The sequence below is a fragment of the Suncus etruscus genome, chromosome 11 (assembly GCF_024139225.1).
Source record: "Suncus etruscus isolate mSunEtr1 chromosome 11, mSunEtr1.pri.cur, whole genome shotgun sequence".
NCBI lineage: Eukaryota > Metazoa > Chordata > Mammalia > Eulipotyphla > Soricidae > Suncus > Suncus etruscus.
This window is the reverse complement of record NC_064858.1, coordinates 38,403,682-38,425,018: the sequence shown is the minus strand read 5'-3', so window position 1 is coordinate 38,425,018 and position 21,337 is coordinate 38,403,682. Positions and strand designations below refer to the sequence as shown.

Below are 21,337 nucleotides of genomic sequence, written 5' to 3'. Positions count from 1 at the left end.
TTTCTTGAGTGACTCACTAGCCCAGACAAAGAGCAAAACGCTGCAGGCTAGATGTAAATAGGTGCAATCATTTTCTTCATTGATTCTTGTCTTTTTATCTTTTCCCAAAGGAGGGAGATGCTTGATACATTTTACATCCCTCTTCTGACTCTTTGGGAGTTAAGTAAAATACCTCTTATCTTAGACTCTTAGGAACATATCTGTTTTTAAAAAGACATTGGATTCTTCACTTTGTTGTGAGTACATTACCTTCAGAAAATTAAACAAGGCAGACTTATATAAGTAGATGTTTTGTTCTGTACTATGCAAAGTACATAGTAGGCAGACTTAATGTTTCCTCTTCCCCAAAATGTGTGTGTGTGTGTGTGTGTGTGTGTGTGTGTGTGTGTGTGTGTAAACTCACATCAGTAAATTGTTCCATATTCCTGTCTGAATAGCTGCTCCTTAATGATCATTTCGCACTTTTTGTTGACCTGCCGATGCCTCCCCAAGAATTGATTTAATTTGTTTTTTATGGTTTTTGCTCACTTCTTTGGTTTGTTTCCGGATCTCATCTGTCTTGTGCTCAGGGCTTACTCCTTTTAGCTATGCTGAAGGGCCTTAAGTGGTGCTGGGGACGGAACCTGGGTGAGCCAAGAATCAGGAGGCCCACAATACACTCTTCAGTCCTCTTGTTTTACAGCCTCTGTGAGACAAGATAGCTTCACAATTTTGAAATAAAGTCAGAATTGACTGGAGGCCAAAATTAGAGCTGTCTGAACCTAAACTGGACACACTATATTAAACTTGTCAGGATATCCTATCTGCCATGCATTGTTTATTTTGTGAATGTTCAAAATTAATTATGTTATGCTGTTCAGTAGCAGCATAACTCAGCCCAGTGAAAAATTTAGAAAAGGGGAACAGGATATGCAACATAGAAGAGACACTCCTCAGGTGGGTTGTAAATAAGAGATAAAGAAAACACCCCAGGAGCAATTGCCCATGAGAAAAGGGATCTCACATAGACTAATAGCACTCAAGCACATGAGAATAAGAGTAGATTGAATAAGATTTATATATAATATATTGTATATAAATAGATTGTATAAGTGTCACAAAGCTCTCAGGATGGGGCCAAAGCAATAGCCCAACTGGTAGGGCTTTAGATCCTCTGCATATGGTCCTCCAAACCTTCCAGCACTGAATTCTGAACAAAGCCAGGAATAACCCCTGAGCACCACAGATGTGGCCCAAAAAACAAAAGCAAAAAAAAAAAAAAAAAAGCTTTCAGGATGTCTCAGGTACTCCAACCTTATTATTTATTTATTTATTTTTCTGTAACCCCACCATGAGGTTGGAATGTGGCTTTGTCCCTGCCTCTGCCTTTAGGTAAGAAAGTATATAATGTGTGCTAAAAGACTGCTTAGGAACCTCAGTGCCTTTTTGGCCCAGCACTGAGCTTACTAATAAACTTTCTAGTCTTTAACTGTCTATTCCTGTTGCCTTCATGTCTCTTTGGATTCAGCCTAACACCTCTACTCAAACAAATGCAATAAGAAAATAGGGGTAAAAAGTGATGTTTTTTATTTCCTCTTCAACTTTTCTATGTAATTTCTCTTCTAGAGTAGCATCTCAACCAGGAACTATATGAGTTTCTTGTGGCCCCCCAAGATATTTCAAGGAGGCCACAAGAACATATCACATAAATGAAATTCCAAGCCAGACTAAGTATTTAGAGTTAGGATGGAGATGGGGCACAGGAAGGAAAAGAGGTGATAAGTGGGGGGTGGGGTGGGGGTGGCACCATAATGATGAGAATTTTAAAAAACACTGACTATAATATTTGCAGTTGCATTTGGATTATTAATATTTTTCTAATTTATTTTCACCATGTAGTCAGTTTATAACTTTGCATTTTAAAAAAACAGCTACTCAATTATCCACAAAATTTGTTTCTTTGTTTTGGGGTTTGGGGTTACACCCGGTGGTGCTCAGGGATTATTACTCTTGCCTCTTCGCTCAGAAATCACTCCTGACAGGCATGGGGGACCATATAGGATGCAGGATTTGAGCCACTGTTTGTCCTGAATTGACAGTGTGCAAGGCAAATGCCCTACCACTGTGCTATCTCTCCAGCCCCCACAAAAATATTTTTTACTAATATCTTTAAGCACCATGGTTACTACATGTTTGTAGTTGGATTCCAGTCATAAAAAAAGTATAGCCTCCTTCATCAGTGCAACCTTCCCACCACCAATGCCCCCCATTTCCCTTCAACTCCCCTCCTGTCTTCGAGACAGGCATACTATTTCTCTCATTACCATTGTCATGATTGTTCTTGGTGTATTTATTTCTCTAACTGCATTCACCAATCTTTGTTATCCACAAATATTTACTAGAAGTCATTATACAAAGTCATTATTGCTTATCCCAATCTCATGTTTGGTCATGTAAAAGATTATTCTTCTTTCCTCTGCCCCCAAATTAAAAAAAAATCCAGTATAATTTCTATTTGATAATGGAGCATCAAGATCAGATAGTATGTTCTGGGAAGGATATCTATGAACTATGAACTATCAGATATCTTAATTTTTCTTATCAGCTTTTGTCAATGCCTACATAAAAACATTTTATAAAATTATTACCTAAAATATGACTTAGAAAAATAGATATTATAATGTGATTATTATAGGGTGAGCTAATAGTTTTATTAAAATTGTCTTTAGAAGAAATTTTATATATTTTTATATATTGTATATATACTATATATTATATATAAATATATATATGTTTTTATATATTGTATTTTCCAGCATATAAGACGACTTTTGAAATGAAAAAATCAACAGAAATTCGGGGGTCGTCTTATATGCCGAGTATATCCCGAAAAACATTTCGATATGCTGCTAAACAAAAATTGTCTGGATATTGCCACGAAACGAATTTTCCAACTGAATCCTGTACCAATCACTGCAAGGCTGCTCAGACCGCCTCTCTAACTCAGCCAATCCAAGCAGGCTTTTTATGCATGCAAATTAGACAATGTTCTGGAACCGAATCTACACTGTCAAAAGCCTGTTCAGATTTGCCAGTCAGAGAGGAAGTCTATTACAGTATAACCTTTGAACCTTTGCTTGTTGTGATTGGCTCACTGTGGTGCATATAGTTGTAGCACAGGAGTGTTCTGTCTGATATAGGGAATATAGGCCTAAACCTATGTTTTAACTGTAAAATTAGGGGGTTGTCTTATACGCAGAAAAAATACAGTAATATTGAGAAGAATAAATATATTTTTCAAATACCAGGATTTTATATTTATATATTATAAACATATGAATAATTTATCATTTCAATGTCTCTAGAGGTCCCTGAGTAATATATGTTAAGTGAAGGTAGAAAGACAGCAGCCCCAAGAAGGGAATCTGCTGTTTTCTCTCAACTCACCTCTGCCACCTAGGGAAATGGCTGGAGAGATCTAGGACTGTGGGCCTTGGCTCTGGCAAGGAAAGCAAAGTCTGTCCCAGATTTTTCCCACTCTCCAAAATGTTTACTATTAATAGCTCATTAGTATTATACCAAATTAGATGTCAGAATAGTATAGAAGTCACCTAAGGTTAACAAAGCCAAAAACAGAATGATAAACTAGCAACACACAGCTTAGTAAACAAACCCTCAGACAATGATTTAATGATTTCATTGTGAGATAAAACTTTCACGAATTATCTTTTACTATAGATTTTTTAATAGTTCCATTACCATTTAGTTCTAAATAAGCAATAGTAAGTAAATTAGGTCATATCTGCCAAGGGGAAAGATTTGAGGTGGGGCAGGAATCTCAGTACAATGATGGTGGGGATTTTACACTGGTAGTGGGATTAGTGTTGAAACATGCAATGGCAAAAGCAAATGTATTATGAGCTACTATGTAAAGCATGTTTATTACTTGTTAAAATAAGTAATAAAAATTCAGAAAAAATTAGTATAAAATCTAAATAACATTATCAACCATAAAAAGAAGGAAGGTGAAGACAAAGATTCATTACAAAGAATTTCTATAGTTGTTAAAATGTCATAGAAAACAACAGATATTTTTAATTAATTGCTATTATATTTTATATTTTTAGGACTTAATGTTAAGCCTTTGTATGCATTATTAATGCATTACTAATTTAATTTATATTTCATAATGCTCTATGGATAACATACTGACTGTTTTTTGCATGGAAAGATAGCAAAGGTTATCAACATGCTTAATTCACCTACTTGGCAATTATAAGGGCTGATAAGGTTTGTTTTCTCACTCCAAAGAGATAAGCACTTAATAAGATAATATGAGACAGATCTTACATTAAGATTCACTGATGTGCTCACTTCGGCAGCACATATACTAAAATTGGAACAATACAGAGAAGATTAGCATGGCCCCTGTGCAAGGATGACACGCAAATTTGTGAAGTGTTTCATATTTAAAAAAATTCACTGCTAACCAAGTTTGTAAATCTTATGTTACCAAATGGTTGCTTTCTCTCTCTCTCTTTTTTAATCAACTGTAAATATCTGACTGTGTGAAAGGAAATTCAATATGAACAAAATTTGTCATGTAGTCTGAACATAGAAACTAAATTTCTCCATTTACTATGCACTCATTTAAGTTTATTATTTTCAGACCCAGAATTTTAGTATAGCAGGTAATGCACTTGTATCCCTTGAACCCTAGTATCCCATATGCCCCCCCCCCACTTCACCATGGGTAATACTTGAGTACAGAGCCAGGAATAAACCTTGTGTACCATCAAGAAAGGGCCTCCCCCACCTTAAAAGCTTACTATTTTCTAAGAGATTAAAATTACATGGGTTAAATTATGAAAATATGTGGTGTTGAAGCAGGCAAGTAGGTAGAAACTTCCCTCATAACTCTTTCTGGCAATAGATTCTTGGGAAGTAAAACAGTTTGGGGGATATAATAAAACCAGGAGATGGAATTTGAAGTAGTCACTTTATCACTGACCTTAAGCTACTAAGATCATTACTGTCTTAAGGCCTGATTAAGATTTGGTACTACTGCTGGCCCAGAGAAGGCTGGATCCCTCTGAGAGAAGTTTCAGCAGAGCAAAGTTCAGTGAAAGGTGGTAGAATAGAAGAGTCAGAGACAAAGATATTTGACCAACCAAGGTCTTTATTGGGGGAAGGAGATTGCATTCCCAGGCAAGATCTGACAGTCTATACAGAGGCTGCCAGAGTTACAACCACCTGCAGCCGTGGGATTATATAGCTGCATCTGGTAGAAAATAGAATAGGACTGGAAAAGACATGTGCTTAGTGTCTTTGGTTGTAAATTCCCTAGTGACCCTGCAAACAGGTCAGTTGGGTTCTCATCTTGATCAGTCCTTATGACTCATGGTATGGGCAGACATTCTGTTTTTCTTTTCCAGCTCCAACTGTTATCTGTGTCTTTGATCTGACTGGCCCTTCTCCTTGTGGAGGTAGGAACGGCCTGATCTGCAAGCCTTACATTCCAAAGATTTTTGTTATATAAAAGGGGATGCTTGGGCCGGAGTAGTTGCATAAGTGGTAAGGCATTTACCTTGCCCATGCTAGCCTAGGACAGATCGCGGTTCGATCCCCTGGCGTCGCATATGGTCCCCCAAGCCAGGAGCGATTTCTGAGTGCATAGCCAGAAGTAACCCCTGGGCTTCACGCGGTGTAGCCAATAAAAAAGGGGTGGTGGTGGGAATGCTGACTTTCTCATGCTTCTTCCTTTGAAAAGGGGCCATCGTCTAGGGGCCAGTGCTCTCAAGGTCTCTTCAAAAGAGGGTTCATTAGATGTACAATGCCATGCCTTAGTCAGTACTATGCCTCAGTTACCTGCATCTGTGATTCCATGTTCTTCACCACCTTTAGTGTGATGGTCTCAAACCTGGAGGAAACAACCCCGACAAGATGATTAGAAAGGTCCTATCTATTTTGGACATTTTTTTTTTTTTTTGTGGTTTTTGGGTCACACCCGGCAGTGCTCAGGGGTTACTCCTGGCTCCATGCTCAGAAATTGCTCCTGGTAGGCACGGGGGACCATATGGGACGCTGGGATTCGAACTGATGACCTCCTGCATGAAAGGCAAACACCTTACCTCCATGCTATCTCTCCAGCCCCTATTTTGGACATTTCTAGGACCACCAAGGGCTCAAGAAGGGCAGGATCCATGTGAGCCAAAACAAAGCAGTTTACATGAAAGCCACTTCTGAGAAGGCTGTACCCCAAACTGGAAGATCTTTGTAGGTTGAAAATTGATCTGGATTTATCTAGATTTATGTATTTTTTAAATTCCATTAGAAAAACTTGATTTTCTGTAAATGCCAATTTTCTAAAATCACTGTAATATGAGTCTGGAGTATCTAAGAAACTTTGTCATAGACCTCCAAAAGTACCTTACATTAGAACATTTTTGTAGATATACTTCAAATATATGCTTCTAACATTGCAGTTTGAATTGAAACCATATTTATTTTTTTTAATACAACCCTCAATCTTCTACATGTTCATTCTCACCTGTAACTTATCTTCATTCCAATTTACAACCAACTGGTTTTACTTTAACAGAATCCCTTTCTTTTCCAATAATCATCTCTCCATTCATTATCTTTCTTGCTTAAAATACACATCTACATTAATTATTGCCACATCTTACAGGGTTTTTTTGTTTTTGTTTTTGGGTCACACCCATGACCCAGTGGTTACTCCTGGATCTACACTCAGAAATCACTCCTGGCAGGCTTGGGGGGACCATATGGGATGCCAGGATTAAAACCACTGTCCTTCTACATGCAAGGCAAACGCACTACCTCCATGCTATCTCTCCGGCCCCCATCATCTTACAGGTTTAATCTTTTATCTTAATGAGCTTGATCTTAATCTCTCAAGAAATTTGAAAACAAGTTGCTAGACATTTTTAAAATATTTTTAAACAGTAATATTTAATAGTATAATTTATTATTTTTAGTAAAATGTATTTTATTATTAAATAAAATAATATTTCAATGTTATCATTGAATAAATGCTTAATTCAATTCTATAGATTTTCAGTGGCTTTTGGATGTTCACAACCAAATATCATTGTATTTATGAAAAAGATTGTTCGTATTGTAAATTAACTATAAGATACTCATCTTTAAGAATCTTATGGGTTTTTCTTTTTTTTTTTTTTTTTTTTTTTGGTGATGCCAAAGACAGCATCAGTAGAAAAGTAATCCCCACTGCCAAGGACTGAAGCAGAAGGGGACGTCTGCTTGATGGTACTCAGGACAGCTGCACAAGATTTAAAATAGGACTGAAAAAAGTGAAAAACATATTTTCCCCTACACATTCCTGATGGGAGTTGTCTGTCTCTTTCTCATGCAATGCAATGTTCCCCCCTCAACCTCCCCTCTGTGTTAACTACCTGCTTGTCTTTTATCTACTGAGTTACAGGTGCTGATCCATTTGCTGGCTCCCCATGGTTTTACAGACCCTGCATTAATTGTGCTGAAGACATCTTGGAGACTTAATGTCTGGATCCCGCTCACTTGGAGACTTGAAGTCTGGACCCTACTCACACCTACCCCCAAAACCTCCGGATTCCCCCATATCAAAGCCCATTCCTGTTTCCTCTGTAAAAATAACACAGCCCACCTGAAAACTGTATAAAAACCCCTTGATTTCAGACTTTGGGGTTCGCAACCTCTGCTCTGCTCTGAGCACGTTTCGAACCTCTGATCGATCAGATTAAACTTGGAACTTGCCTGCAATTTGCTGAGCACGTGCCTTTTTCACTATTCTGTGCTGGGCAACTGGGGGGTCGGGTCGTCCGGATTTTTCATTTTTGGCGAGCCAGCCAGGAGACCCTTACACACCCCACCCGAGCCGGACGAGTGAACAAGGTCTGCTTGGTGAGTTCCCTGGGATCCCTTCTCCCTCCTCCTCCCCTTAGCTCACTCTCTAGTTCCCCGTGTGCTTTGCTCTGGGTTTATCTGTGGGAAGCGCTATTGCAAACAGACCTGGTAATCGACTAAGGGGCTTAGTCGTGGAAGTGTGTGACTTTGGAATCCCAGACTGAGGTTCCCACTCGATGCGTATACCGAGTGGCAAAGGAGTTGACGAACTCCAACGCAAAGTCACATCCCTGGCCGCGCGCACCAGGGTGCCTAGGAGGCGATTTAAAGCAACGGGGAAGACGTTCCCTGGTTGCAGGAAGGAGGTCTGTCTGTGTAAAGGTTTGTCTGCATCGTAGGTTTGCTTTCTGTCGCTATTATTGAATTTGAAACTGTTGTTGGAATATTGGCTTGCGATTTGAGTTGAATATCTGGCAATTCTGATATCGTCATTGTGTTTCTCTATTGTGAGTCCCTTGGGGCTCGTCCTTTAATTGTTGAGCCGAAAAACTTTCTGTTTAAGATCTCTCACTAACTGTATCTAAACTAACGCTACTGAGTCCGACCGCAAAAGTCCCCCGGAGCCAGGTACCCCGTCTTCTCCATAAAAGACGTGGTCCGATAGATAAATCCTGGTGAAGAATAAAGGGTCTCAGTCAAGTCTCTCCAGATAGACTTGCCCTCCAGCAAGACAAACTGAGCTCCGGTTAGGAACACATTGGTTTAAGCAATACACTTCTCCCTCAAGTGGTCGGACATTCTCTTTTTCTATGTCTTCTGTGACTAGTTCTTTCTGTCCTCTTACTTGTAACTGGACTAATCCAGCCTCATATTCTGGTACACTCATCCCAGTTTGTTGTTTTCTCTCTACGGAACACCCTACCCTTGTTTTCGTGTTCCAAATCGGACTCTGTATTGTGTTTTTTTTATTCCTTGTTGGTTGTTACACTGTTAGGTGTGGAAAGAGGGCTTGATATATTGCTGTGTGAAAGAGAGGCTTGGTAACAGCTGTTTGTGCATAAGGCTGGTGAGACCAGGCAGCAATGGGACAGATACAATCCACACCACTTGCTCTTACACTAGAGCACTGGAAAGAAGTTAATAAAAGGGCAAAAAAACAGTCTTGGGTTATAAAGAAGAGAAAATGGCAGGCATTTTGCTCTTCTGAATGGCCCTCCTTTGGTGTAGGGTGGCCTAAGGAAGGCTCTTTTCATTTGCCATCAGTACGGAAAGTAAAAAGCGTTATCTACCGCGCCAAACCCGAGGGACACCCAGAACAGGAGTCCTATATTCTTGTTTGGGAAGATTTGTGTGAAAGCCCCCCGGAATGGATGCGCCCCTTTCTGTTTCCAACAGCTCCCGACAGCCTGGTCGCCTTGCCGCCTGACCCTGAGCGCTTTCCTTACCCCCACCTACTAACCATAGCATTCTTCTCGTAAGAACCCAAGAAGGAGGCGCCCCGGAGGAGATAACGAAGCCAGCCCCTCCCGGCTCACCTCTATGCCCACCACAGTTCCCCAACATTTATCCAGATACAACTGATCTTCTTCTTTTCGAGCCCCCCCCTTACAGGCCCACAGAACGGAGATTCGCCCAGCCTGCATCCACACAACGGGAGGCACCTGTCTCCCCTGCGTCTCCCTCAACTTGCGAAAGTTCGGAGAAGCAGGGAGCAGGTCAGGGGGCGTGGCCGCTTCCCGGGTCTGCAGAGCGGGAGCGTCTGCCCAACCTGCGTCTCCCTCAACTTGTGAAAGTTCGGAGAAGGGAAGGGCAAACGGGGGGGCGTGGTGGGTCACCCCAGCGCCTGCCTCGATCTGCGGGAATGCAGGAAGTGCAGACCAGGGGACGCGGCGGCTCACCGCAGCGCCTGCATTTGGGAGAGGGGAACCATCCACACTGTCAGCTCCCACTGCCCCTCCCCAGCCACCACCACCACTATTAACCAAGGGGCATGACCGGGCCCCTTGCCTGCCTTCTGTTTTAACAACAGACGGACAGGAATCATACTATCCACCCTCCCCCCCTGACTCAGAGGGAGGGGATGGACGCACAGGACCAGCTGCAGGGACCCGGAGCCAGCTAAGAGGACAAAGCTCTGCCCCTCTTGCAGCATCTATAATGCCACTAAGACCAGTGGTCCCCAACGTTCCTTTGCCCGATGGGCATGGTGGAAATATGCCTACCTTACAGTACTGGCCTTTTCCCTCCTCTGATTTGTACAATTGGAAGCTAAATCATCCTTCTTTTTCAGAGGACCCTACTAAATTAATCAACCTTTTTGACTCCCTAATGAACACTCATCAACCAACCTGGGATGATTGCCAACAACTGATAAAAACCCTCTTTACTACTGAGGAACAAAATAGAATCCTGGCCGCAGCACGGAAAAATGTGATTGGGAATGGTGGTTTAATCACCGACAGGCCTGATGAAATAGATGACATCTTTCCTTTGCGCAGACCTGACTGGGACCCCAACGCTCCTGGAGGTAGGGAACATCTGTCCACTTATCGCCAGACACTCATGAGAGGTCTCCGGGAAGCTGCTAGGAAACCCACAAATTTAGCCAAGGTAAAAGAAATAATACAAGGGCCAGAGGAGCCACCAGCTGTCTTCCTAGAAAGACTAATGGAGGCATATAGGCGATATACCCCATTTGACCCTGCTTCTGAGGTCCATCAGGCATCAGTAATCATGGCTTTTGTAGGACAGTCAGCAACAGATATTAGAAGGAAGTTACAGCGGCTAGAAAACATACAAGGCAAAAATTTGCAGGATGTGTTAAAAGAGGCAGAAAAGATATATGAGAAAAGAGAAACAAAAGAAGAGAGAGAAGAAAGGTTAGAAAAGGAACGTAGAGAGTGGGAAGAAGAGAGAGAAAAGCGTAAGAAGGAAGAGGAAGAGAAAGAAAGATTAGAGAGAGAGCGGAAGGAAGATCGGAGAGATTACAGGAGAACTAAGCAAATAGCAAGAGCCCTGGCCGTAGCAGTCAGTGCAGAAAGGGCAGACAGGGACCTGGGCCCACGTAAGAACCCGGGATGGGGCTCAGGCCCGCGTCGCGATTTAGGATCACAACGGAAGCCGCGCAAGCTCGAGAAGGACCAGTGTGTTCGATGTGGACAGATAGGGCACTGGGCACGGGAGTGCTCCCAACCCCCGAAACCTCGCTCAACAAAGACCCTAGCAATAGACTCCGAATGAGGGGGTCGGGGCTCCAATCCCCTCCCGGAGCTCAGGGCTAAGTTTAAAGTGGAGGGGACTCCCGTGGATTTTGAGTTAGATTCAGGAGCAGTATATTCAGTCCTGAAGAAACCACTAGGGCCATTGGCAAACAAACTAACTTTAGTACAGGGAGCAAATGGAAGCAAGTACAGACCCTGGACTACTAGTCGTACAATGGATCTGGGGAGAGGAGAAATAAAGCACTCCTTCCTGGTCATTCCAGACTGTCCTTCACCTTTAATGGGTCGAGACCTATTAACTAAATTAAGGGCACAAATTACTTTTGAGGAAACAGGCCCTGAGGTAATTTTTAGGAATCCAAAAGTCCAACCTATTGGAACATCCATTTTAACCATGAGAGCTGAAGACGAGTATAGAATATTTGAGAAAGAAATCCATACCTCCAAAACAGATCTGGACTGGTGGTTAGAAATAGCACCAGCAGCATGGGCCGAGACTGCTGGACTAGGGCTGGCAAAACTACAGGCACCAGTAGTGGTGGAATTAAAGGCAACCGCAACCCCTGTAAGAATCAGGCAATACCCCATGAGTCAAGAAGCAAAGCAGGGAATAACTCCCCACATCAGAAAGCTCTATAAGCAAGGAATTCTGGTAAAATGCCAGTCCCAATGGAATACTCCACTCCTCCCTGTCAAGAAACCTAGCTCCGGGGACTATAGACCAGTACAGGACTTGAGGGCAGTTAATGCCCGGGTGGAAGACATTCACCCTACGGTGCCCAACCCCTACAATCTGCTTAGTACCCTCAGTCCAGACAGAATTTGGTACACTGTGTTGGATTTGAAAGACGCCTTCTTCTGCTTACCCTTGCACCCAGCTAGCCAGCCATTGTTTGCTTTCGAGTGGACAGACATGGAGGCCGGCATCTCAGGCCAGCTGACATGGACACGACTCCCGCAAGGATTTAAAAACTCCCCCACCATTTTTGATGAAGCTTTGCATCAGGACCTAAGTGCTTTTCGCGAACAACACCCACAGGTAACTCTGTTAGAGTATGTCGATGACCTGCTGATCGCTGCCGAAACCGAGGGCAGTTGCAGGCAAGCCACTCTAGATTTGCTACAAGAGCTAGCCCAGCTGGGATACCGGGCCTCTGCCAAGAAGGCCCAATTATGCAGACAGGAGGTAACGTTCCTAGGATATACCCTACGTGATGGCAAACGATGGCTGACGGAGGCTCAGAAAAAAGTAGTTGCCCAAATCCCGCCACCAACAACACGGCGACAGCTGCGTGAGTTCCTGGGAACAGCAGGGTTTTGCCGTTTATGGATTCCGGGTTTTGCCAACCTGGCAGCACCTCTATACCATCTGACAAAGGGAGATGCAGCATTTGAATGGACTCCTGATTGCCAACAAGCCTTCGATGCAATCAAGACGGCCCTGCTGTCCGCCCCAGCGCTGGCTCTACCTGATGTGAGTAAGCCATTCACTTTATTTCTGGAAGAAAGAGGCGGGGTGGCCAGAGGCGTCTTAACCCAAACACTCGGGCCGTGGAAAAAACCGGTTGCCTACTTATCAAAGAAATTGGACACAGTAGCCAGTGGCTGGCCCAAGTGCCTTAGGGCAATTGCAGCCGCGGCCCTTTTGGTAAAAGATGCTGACAAGATCTCCCTTGGGCAAAAGCTAACTATAGTAGCCCCACATGCACTGGAAAGCATCATCCGCCAGCCTCCGGACCGGTGGCTCTCAAATGCAAGAATTACACACTATCAAAGTATTCTGCTAGACAAAGACAGAATTCATATCGGAGTACCCGCCACCTTAAACCCGGCCACTCTGCTGCCTGAAGAAGAAGCAGAGCCGGTACTGCACAAATGCCAAGACATACTGGCTGAGGAAAGCAGTACCAGAAAAGATCTCCAGGACCAGCCGTTAAAGCAGTCAGATGTGATATGGTTTACAGACGGAAGCAGTTTTGTAAAAGGAGGAGAAAGAAGAGCCGGAGCAGCAGTAGTAAGCAATCATAAAGTGGTTTGGGCCCAACGGCTGCCAGATGGAACTTCTGCTCAGCGGGCAGAACTAATTGCATTAACAAAAGCTTTAAAATTAGCAAAGGGGAAGAAAGCCACCATCTACACAGATAGTCGGTATGCTTTTGGAACCGCCCACGTCCATGGCATAATTTATCAAAGACGAGGGCTGCTGACTTCAGCGGGAAAGGACATTAAAAATAAAAAGGAAATACTGGAATTATTATCTGCCCTTCAACTCCCCAAAGAACTGGCCATCGTTCACTGCCCCGGACATCAAAAAGGAAATGGAGCAGTAGCAGCAGGGAACCGAAAAGCAGATGCAAAGGCAAAGGCTGCAGCTGAGGGACTACTGCCCTGCCCCGTCGCAGGACCAAGGCCACTTCAGGAGGAGGCATTAGTATGGGTCAGAGAAGACATCCCTATACCTCCACTCAAGCCGGAGTGGAAAACTACAAAAATTGCTGAACTAGATCCGGAAGAAATAAAAGAGCCTGACCCAGAGGCAAGAAGGTTGTTGCCACTCAAGGAAGTACCTAGACAAGAGAAAACTTCAAGAATTCAAGAGTACCTAAAAACACTCCATCGCCTCACCCACCTAGGGCCCAGGAAAATGTTAGAAATTGCAAGAGACTGGCTGGGGGACACGCGCCCCGAGGAAATAAAAAGACTTGCAGAACAAGTTGTTAAGTTGTGCCAGCCATGTCAGCTGGTAAATGCCTACCCTGGAAGAATCCAAATGGGAAAACGATTAAGAGGAACACGACCTGGACAGCACTGGGAGATTGACTTCACCGAGATCAAGCCCACCAAATATGGACTGAAATACCTATTAGTTTTTGTGGACACTTTTTCCGGCTGGGTAGAAGCCTACCCCTGTAAAAATGAAACTGCGCAAATGGTATCTAAGAAAATTCTAGATGATATTTTCCCCAGGTTCGGACTTCCCCAGGTAATCGGGTCCGATAACGGACCTGCTTTCGTGGCCCAGGTAAGTCAGGGATTGGCCAGGGCTCTGGGAATCAATTGGAAGCTACATTGTGCCTATCATCCCCACAGCTCAGAACAGGTAGAGCATATGAATAGAACTATTAAGGAGACTTTAACTAAATTATCTCTAGAGACTGGCGTAAGTGACTGGATTTCCCTCCTCCCTTCAGCCCTTTTCCGGGCTCGAAACACCCCTCTCCCCTCCCAGTGTAGTTTAACCCCTTTTGAAATCCTATATGGGGCTCCTCCCCCAGTAAAAGTTATAACTGATACTTATGAACCTTCTCTTGCTTCCTCTTCCCCCTTGGCTGCCCGACTGGCTGCTGTCACCACGCTGCAAAAGTGCATCTGGAAAAATCTTCAGCAGGCATACGAGCCCGGGGACCTGACAGTACCACACAACTACAAGCCAGGAGACTCAGTCCTCGTGCGGCGACATCGTGCTCTAACACTAGAACCCAGGTGGAAGGGACCGTATGTTGTCCTCCTCACGACCCCTACTGCAGTTAAGGTAGACGGTATTGCGGCGTGGATACACGCCTCACATTTAAAGCCAGCACCAATAGAATTTAATCAGAATGAGTGGGCAGTGGAGCGAGCAGAAAACCCGCTCAAAATCCGGCTTAAACGCCAGCAAACTGCTCCTCCTGCCTCAACTCCTGTGGTTACTTCTAATGCCCCCAGTCTTAGGGGGGTTTGATCGGCCAGTGGAACACCAAAAGCTGCTAAGGACTCTCTACGGTAACCCCTGTAACTGCCCCGGAGGTCATCAGTTCAAACCTGAGTACCGAGCTACACAGGCAGTCGACTGTGGCACTAAAACGGCCTATCTCCAGCTCAAGCCAACAGCTTCCACAGGTGAAATCAAGGCTCAGTGGGTATGTAAGCAAAAACCCCAACCCCTTCCCCCGGACACGAAAGGAACCTGCCCCCCAGGATGTGTAGAGCTAACTCAGGTACACTCACGGTGCTATAAAACCTATCAGCAGTGCGTTAAAAATGGCCAACTCTACCTGGTGGCGAAACTAACTGATACCTACAAGGGGAGCACTGGAGGTGAATGGGGTCCTGAAACTTTTAAAACTCCATACGGGGCAGCACATTGTCTAGCAAATATTGGAGATGTGGTCTGCTGGCCTCTAAAGGCCCCTTTACATATATCAGATGGGGGAGGGCCCACAGATCAAGAAAAAGAAAAGGAAGCCATAGAATGGGCCAAAAAGGAAGTTTATAACCTAATGCCAAACTGGCCCAAGCACCCCTCCCTTCAAGCTAGGGTGCTAAATAAGGATCTGGATTCAAATATACACGACATTCTAAAGTACACTCACAAGCTCTTAAATCAAACCAACCCAAGCTTAGCGGCTGACTGCTGGCTATGCATGAAAATGAGTAACGATTGGCCATTAGCAATACCTGTGCCTAAACCAAATATAAGTAGCTTTTCAAACTGCACCTATACCAAGCCCTTTAAGGTAATCCCTCAGGAATTTGACTCCTCCACTTGCTATGTTAGAAATTACTCACTAACCATAGATTTAGGGCAAGTACCAACAACAAGGTGCTCTAACATCTCCGAAGTCTCGTTGGACTTGGGATGCCTCCCCCCAGGACAGGTCTGGGTCTGTGGAGGAAATTTGGCTTATCCAGTGTTACCCAGAAATAGCACAGGCATTTGTGCACCTGCCTTCCTGCTACCCAACATTGATGTTCTCCCAGGAACTGAACCAGTCCCTCTTCCCAGCATAGACCTCCTGGGAGGACACCGAACTCGAACTCGTAGGGCTGTAGTATTACTACCCCTGCTGGCTGCGTTAGGTGTGGTCGGAGGATTAGGAATGGGAGCTGCAGGGTTAGGAGTTTCATTGGACCGGTATAATAAGTTATCTGATCGACTGGCCTCAGACATCCGGCAGGTTTACAAGTCTATCCAGGACCTACAAGACCAGCATGACTCACTCGCCCGGGTGGTCCTGCAAAATCGGAGGGGACTAAACTTAATCCTAGCCGAGAAAGGAGGATTGTGTGTAGCTTTACAAGAAGAATGTTGCTTTTATGTTAATAAATCCGGAATAGTACGAGACAGAATAAAGAAACACCAGGAAGAATTAGCAAAGCGAAGGGAGGAACTCTATGATCAACCGTTATGGTCTCTATGGGGAGGAATCCTCCCCTACCTCCTGCCTCTACTTGGTCCACTGCTAAGTGTACTCTTAATAATTGCAGTAGAACCCTGTATCGTAAACAGAGTTGTAACTTTTATCCGCACTCAAGTGGGGGAAGTTAAGCTAATGGTGCTAAGACAGCAATATCAGGAAGTACCCACAAAACTCTGAGTAACCACTTGCTGCACCTTGAACTTAACCCCTGAAACCAACTCCGCCCCACCTCAGCAGGAAGTAGTTACAGAAGAGACGTCTGCCCAAAATCCCTTCAATGTTCTTGGCTAGCAGTGGTTACTTCGGTTACTTCTGTGTTAATTCTAAGAATAGAATTATTAACAAGAAGGAGTGGGAAATGAAAGAAGTGAAAAACATATTTTCCCCTACACATTCCTGATGGGAGTTGTCTGTCTCTTTCTCATGCAATGCAATGTTCCCCCCTCAACCTCCCCTCTGTGTTAACTACCTGCTTGTCTTTTATCTACTGAGTTACAGGTGCTGATCCATTTGCTGGCTCCCCATGGTTTTACAGACCCTGCATTAATTGTGCTGAAGACATCTTGGAGACTTAATGTCTGGATCCCGCTCACTTGGAGACTTGAAGTCTGGACCCTACTCACACCTACCCCCAAAACCTCCGGATTCCCCCATATCAAAGCCCATTCCTGTTTCCTCTGTAAAAATAACACAGCCCACCTGAAAACTGTATAAAAACCCCTTGATTTCAGACTTTGGGGTTCGCAACCTCTGCTCTGCTCTGAGCACGTTTCGAACCTCTGATCGATCAGATTAAACTTGGAACTTGCCTGCAATTTGCTGAGCACGTGCCTTTTTCACTATTCTGTGCTGGGCAACTGGGGGGTCGGGTCGTCCGGATTTTTCAGGACAAATCCAGCTTGAGCTCGGTGTAGTGAGACTAGCCACTCCACTTCACTCTGTGGCTATGCATTTCTTCCCGTCAATAACTGTATCACAACACTTAATAAGAGTACATAAATCTGAAACCCAACTACAAACATGTTTGTAATCATGGTGCTAAACAAAGATATTAAGTTGGTGTTTTTTTTTTAAAGAGTACCATACATCAAAGTTTAGTGGGAAAACTATGCAGAACCTCAACACACTTAGTGACTGAAGAAGTTAGTTCTGGAGACCAAGCCAACACCTGGCATTTACCTATATTACATTTCTGATCAGGACTTTAGATAGGAAATTTTATGAATGATCAACAAACTTAGATAAGCAATGGATCAGAAGACTCAAAAGTATATGAGAGTAGAAATGAAAAACTTCAAACAGAAATATTAGGACTGAAAACATTGTAGGTGAAATGAAAAAAAAAAAGCTCACTGGAAAGCCTCACCAGCAGAGTAACAGGGGCTTAGGACAGAATCAGTGATATAACAAATGAGCTGTTTAACACCTCCACAAACAGAAGAGGCCAGGAAAAATCTTCAAAGAAAGCAAACAGACAACAATAGATATCTGGAATAAGCTCAATAGAGACAACATAAGAATCTTTGGGGTCCCAGAGACCCAGGAAGAAAACCCTAATGAATAAACAACAGTCAAAGATATCATTACTGAGAAATTCCCAGAAATAAAGAGTTCATGCAACTGTATTCTGGATGCCCAAAGACTACCAGCTAGCTAAAAATGATCCAAAGAAAGGTACCCCAATACACATCATAGTCACAATGATGAAAACCACAGATAGGGATATAAAACTGAAAGCAGCACAATTAAAAAGGGAAATTATATGCAAAGAGGCATTCTTAATTACAGCAGTAACTCTCAAGGCCTAAAGGCAGTGGTGGGTTAGTTATAAAATTTAATAAAATCAATGCTTCACTGAGGATACTTTACCCAGTCAGACTTTCACTCAGGTTTGAAGGAAGAATATACAACTTCACGGATAAACAACAGATCAGACTAAAAATTTTAAAGACTCAAAATCAACCTTAAAAAAGGAGGTGAGGCATCTACTTCAAAGCCAAGGCAGACCCAATAAACACAAGAAACACCTACAATAAGATGACACAATCCCATGACAATTTTCTTTCAATGTGAATGGACCAAATGCACCATTAAGAGACATAGAGTGGCAAAATGAATCCAACATTCTGCTGCCTGCAAGAAACAAATCTGAATAGCCAGAACAAATATAGACTCAAAGTCAAAGGTTGGAGAACAATCATTCAAACAAACAACTTCTTTTGAAAGATTGGGGTGACCATACTAATATCAGACAATACAATCAAAAAGGTTATCAGAGATAGTTATGGAGATTTCTTAATAATCAAAGGATAATATATAAGTACATATGTATATACACACAGACATGGGGCTCTCCATCCTCCAAAACTGAATGCACAGTCTTCTTCAATGTAAATGGGACATTATTTGGGCAGGAGAGATAGCATGGAGGTAAGGTGTTTGCCTTTCATGCAAAAGGTCATTGGTTCAAATCCCAGGGTCTCATATGGTCCCCTGTGCCTGATAGGAGCGATTTCTGAGCATGGAGCCAGGAGTAAATCCTGAGCACTGCTGGGTGTGACCCAAAAACCAAAAACAAACAAACAAAAAAAGGGACATTATTCAAAATAGACAATATGCTGGGCCACAAACATAAAATCAAGAGGATACAAATTATATCGACTACCATCTCAGATTATCATACACTGAAATTAGAAGTGAATTACAGACAGAGAAAGAACTTTAACATCTAGAAATTAAACAGCTCACTACTGAACAGTGAGTGGGTTAGAGACAAAATCAAAGAGGAAACCAAAAGTTTCTTGGAAACAAATTAGAATGAAGAAACAAATTATCAGAATTTGTGGGACACAGCAAAAGTGGTAGAAAGAAGAAAATGTATAGCCTTGCAAATATCTTCAGAAGAAAGAGCCTACATAAATAACTTACTGAAACAGCTTAAAAAATTAAAAAAGAATCAACAAAAGGTACCAAAAATAGACAGAAGGAAATAACAAAGCACAGAGCAGAAATTAATGAACTAGAAATCCTCCCCCAAATCCAAAAGATTAATAAATTAAGAGTTGGTTCTTTGACTAAATAAATTAAATCGATAAACCACCAGCAAACTCACAAAGAGCGAGCGAGAAAGTTAATAAACTGAATTGAAATGGACAGGAGGAGATTACTACAGAAACTACAGAAATTCACAGGTAATCAGAGATTACTTTGAGAAACTCTATGCCACAAAACAAAAGAACCTGAAAGAAATAGATACATTTGTGGACTTCTATAAATCCCTCATATTGAACCAGAATTATCTGACATATCTGAATAGACCCATCATTATAGACAAAATTAAAATGGTAATTAAAATCTTCCCAAAAACAAAAGCCCAGAATCAGTTGGATTCACTAGCAAATTCTTTCATACCTCTCAAGAGGACCTACTGCCAATTCTTTTCAGACTCAAAGAAACAGAAACACTCCCAAATAGTTTTTACAAAGTGAACATCATCTTGATACCAGAAGCAGACAAAGATGCCATACAAAAGAGAACTACAGACCAATAATCTTAATGCACAGAGATGCAAAGATCCTCAAAAAAATCTTAGCAAATAGGACCCAATAGCTCATCATACACCATGATCAAGTAGGGTTCATCTCAGAGATACACAGATGGTTTAACATAAGCAAGTCAACCAATATGAGAATGCATCATATCAACAAATGTGCAAATAAAAATTATATGATCAATGGTCCCAGAGTGATAACACAGTAGTAGGGCTTTTGCCTTGCACATGGCTGAACCAGGATGGACCTGGGTTCAATCTCTCATCTCATATGGTTCCCAAGCCAGCAGTGATTTCTGAGTGCATAGCCAGAAGTAACCCCTGAGCATCACTGGTGTGGCCCAAAAACAAAAACAAAAAAATTATATATCATATCAATAGATGCAGAGAAAAGCATTTGATAAGGTCCAACATCCATTCATAATAAAAACTCTCAACAAGATGGGAATGGAAGGAGCTTTTCTCAATATAGTCTAAGTCATTTATGACAAGCCCAGGGCAAATATTATACTTAATGGAGAAAAACTAAAAGCATTTTCTCTATGATCTGGCACTAAGCAAGGTTGCACCCTCTCTCCATTTCTGTTCAAAGTGATACTGGAAGTACTTAGTATAGCAATAGCAGTTAGGCAAAAAGAAGAAGAAGAAGAAGAAGAAGGAGGAGGAGGAGGAGGAGGAAGAAGAAGAAGGAGGAGGAGGAGGAGGAGGAGGAAGAAGAAGGAGGAGGAGGAGGAGGAGAAGAAGAAGAAGAAGAAGAAGAAGGAAGAAGAAGAAGAAGAAGAAAAAGAAGAAGAAGAAGAAGAAGAAGAAGAAGAAGAAGAAGAAGAAGAAGAAGAAGAAGAAGAAGAAGAAGAAGAAGAAGAAGAAGAAGAAGAAGAAGAAGAAGAAGAAGAAGAAGAAGAAGAAGAAGAAAGAAGAAGAAGAAGAAGAAAAGAAGATATCAAGGGCATCCAGAGAGGAAAGGAAGTAGTCATGCTCTCACTGTCAGGAGGGGCACACACCAGTAAGTGTAGTGCTCTTCTGAAAAGGAATTATTTGCCAGAAAGGCCCGCTTAGAGCAGTCAAAATCACTTGACCCTTTGCGTGGATTGTTTGGCCATAATTCCAAAAGTGGCTGTAACTCTCTCTCTCTTTATTTTTAACCAATATTAAAAATCAGGCCTTAGTAAATTCTTTCTAACAAAGGAGGACAGTACAAATCCCGCCAAAAGTCTCCCACTTAACAGCTCCCTGTAATTTTTGCTACTTTGGCGCCAAGATCAGGTTTTTCCCAAAACTTAGCTCATAGTAAAGCAATTTTCAGTTTTCCCCTGTTTACTCAAAACAAGGTAATTTTCAGTTTTCTCCCAAAACTCTAAAACATTTCTCTCTCTTCCCACTTCCCTGAAAATTACCTGTTTCCCTTCTGCTTACCCAAAACAAAGCGAACCCAAAACAAACTGCCTTTTCACCTTCAGTATCGGTTCTTTAATATGCTAATTTAAGCCAGAGTCCTCCATTCTTTGATGTCAAGAATTTGCACCCTGCTTTCCTAGCCT

At 42.6% G+C, this 21,337-nt stretch overlaps 1 non-coding gene across 1 annotated transcript; it reads left to right on the top strand.

The window, feature by feature from the left end:
* Positions 1-4,345: 4,345 nt before the first annotated feature.
* Positions 4,346-4,452, top strand: LOC126023456 (U6 spliceosomal RNA). The gene has a single exon (XR_007500578.1). It is a non-coding gene; the product is annotated as a U6 spliceosomal RNA (small nuclear RNA).
* Positions 4,453-21,337: the final 16,885 nt, after the last annotated feature.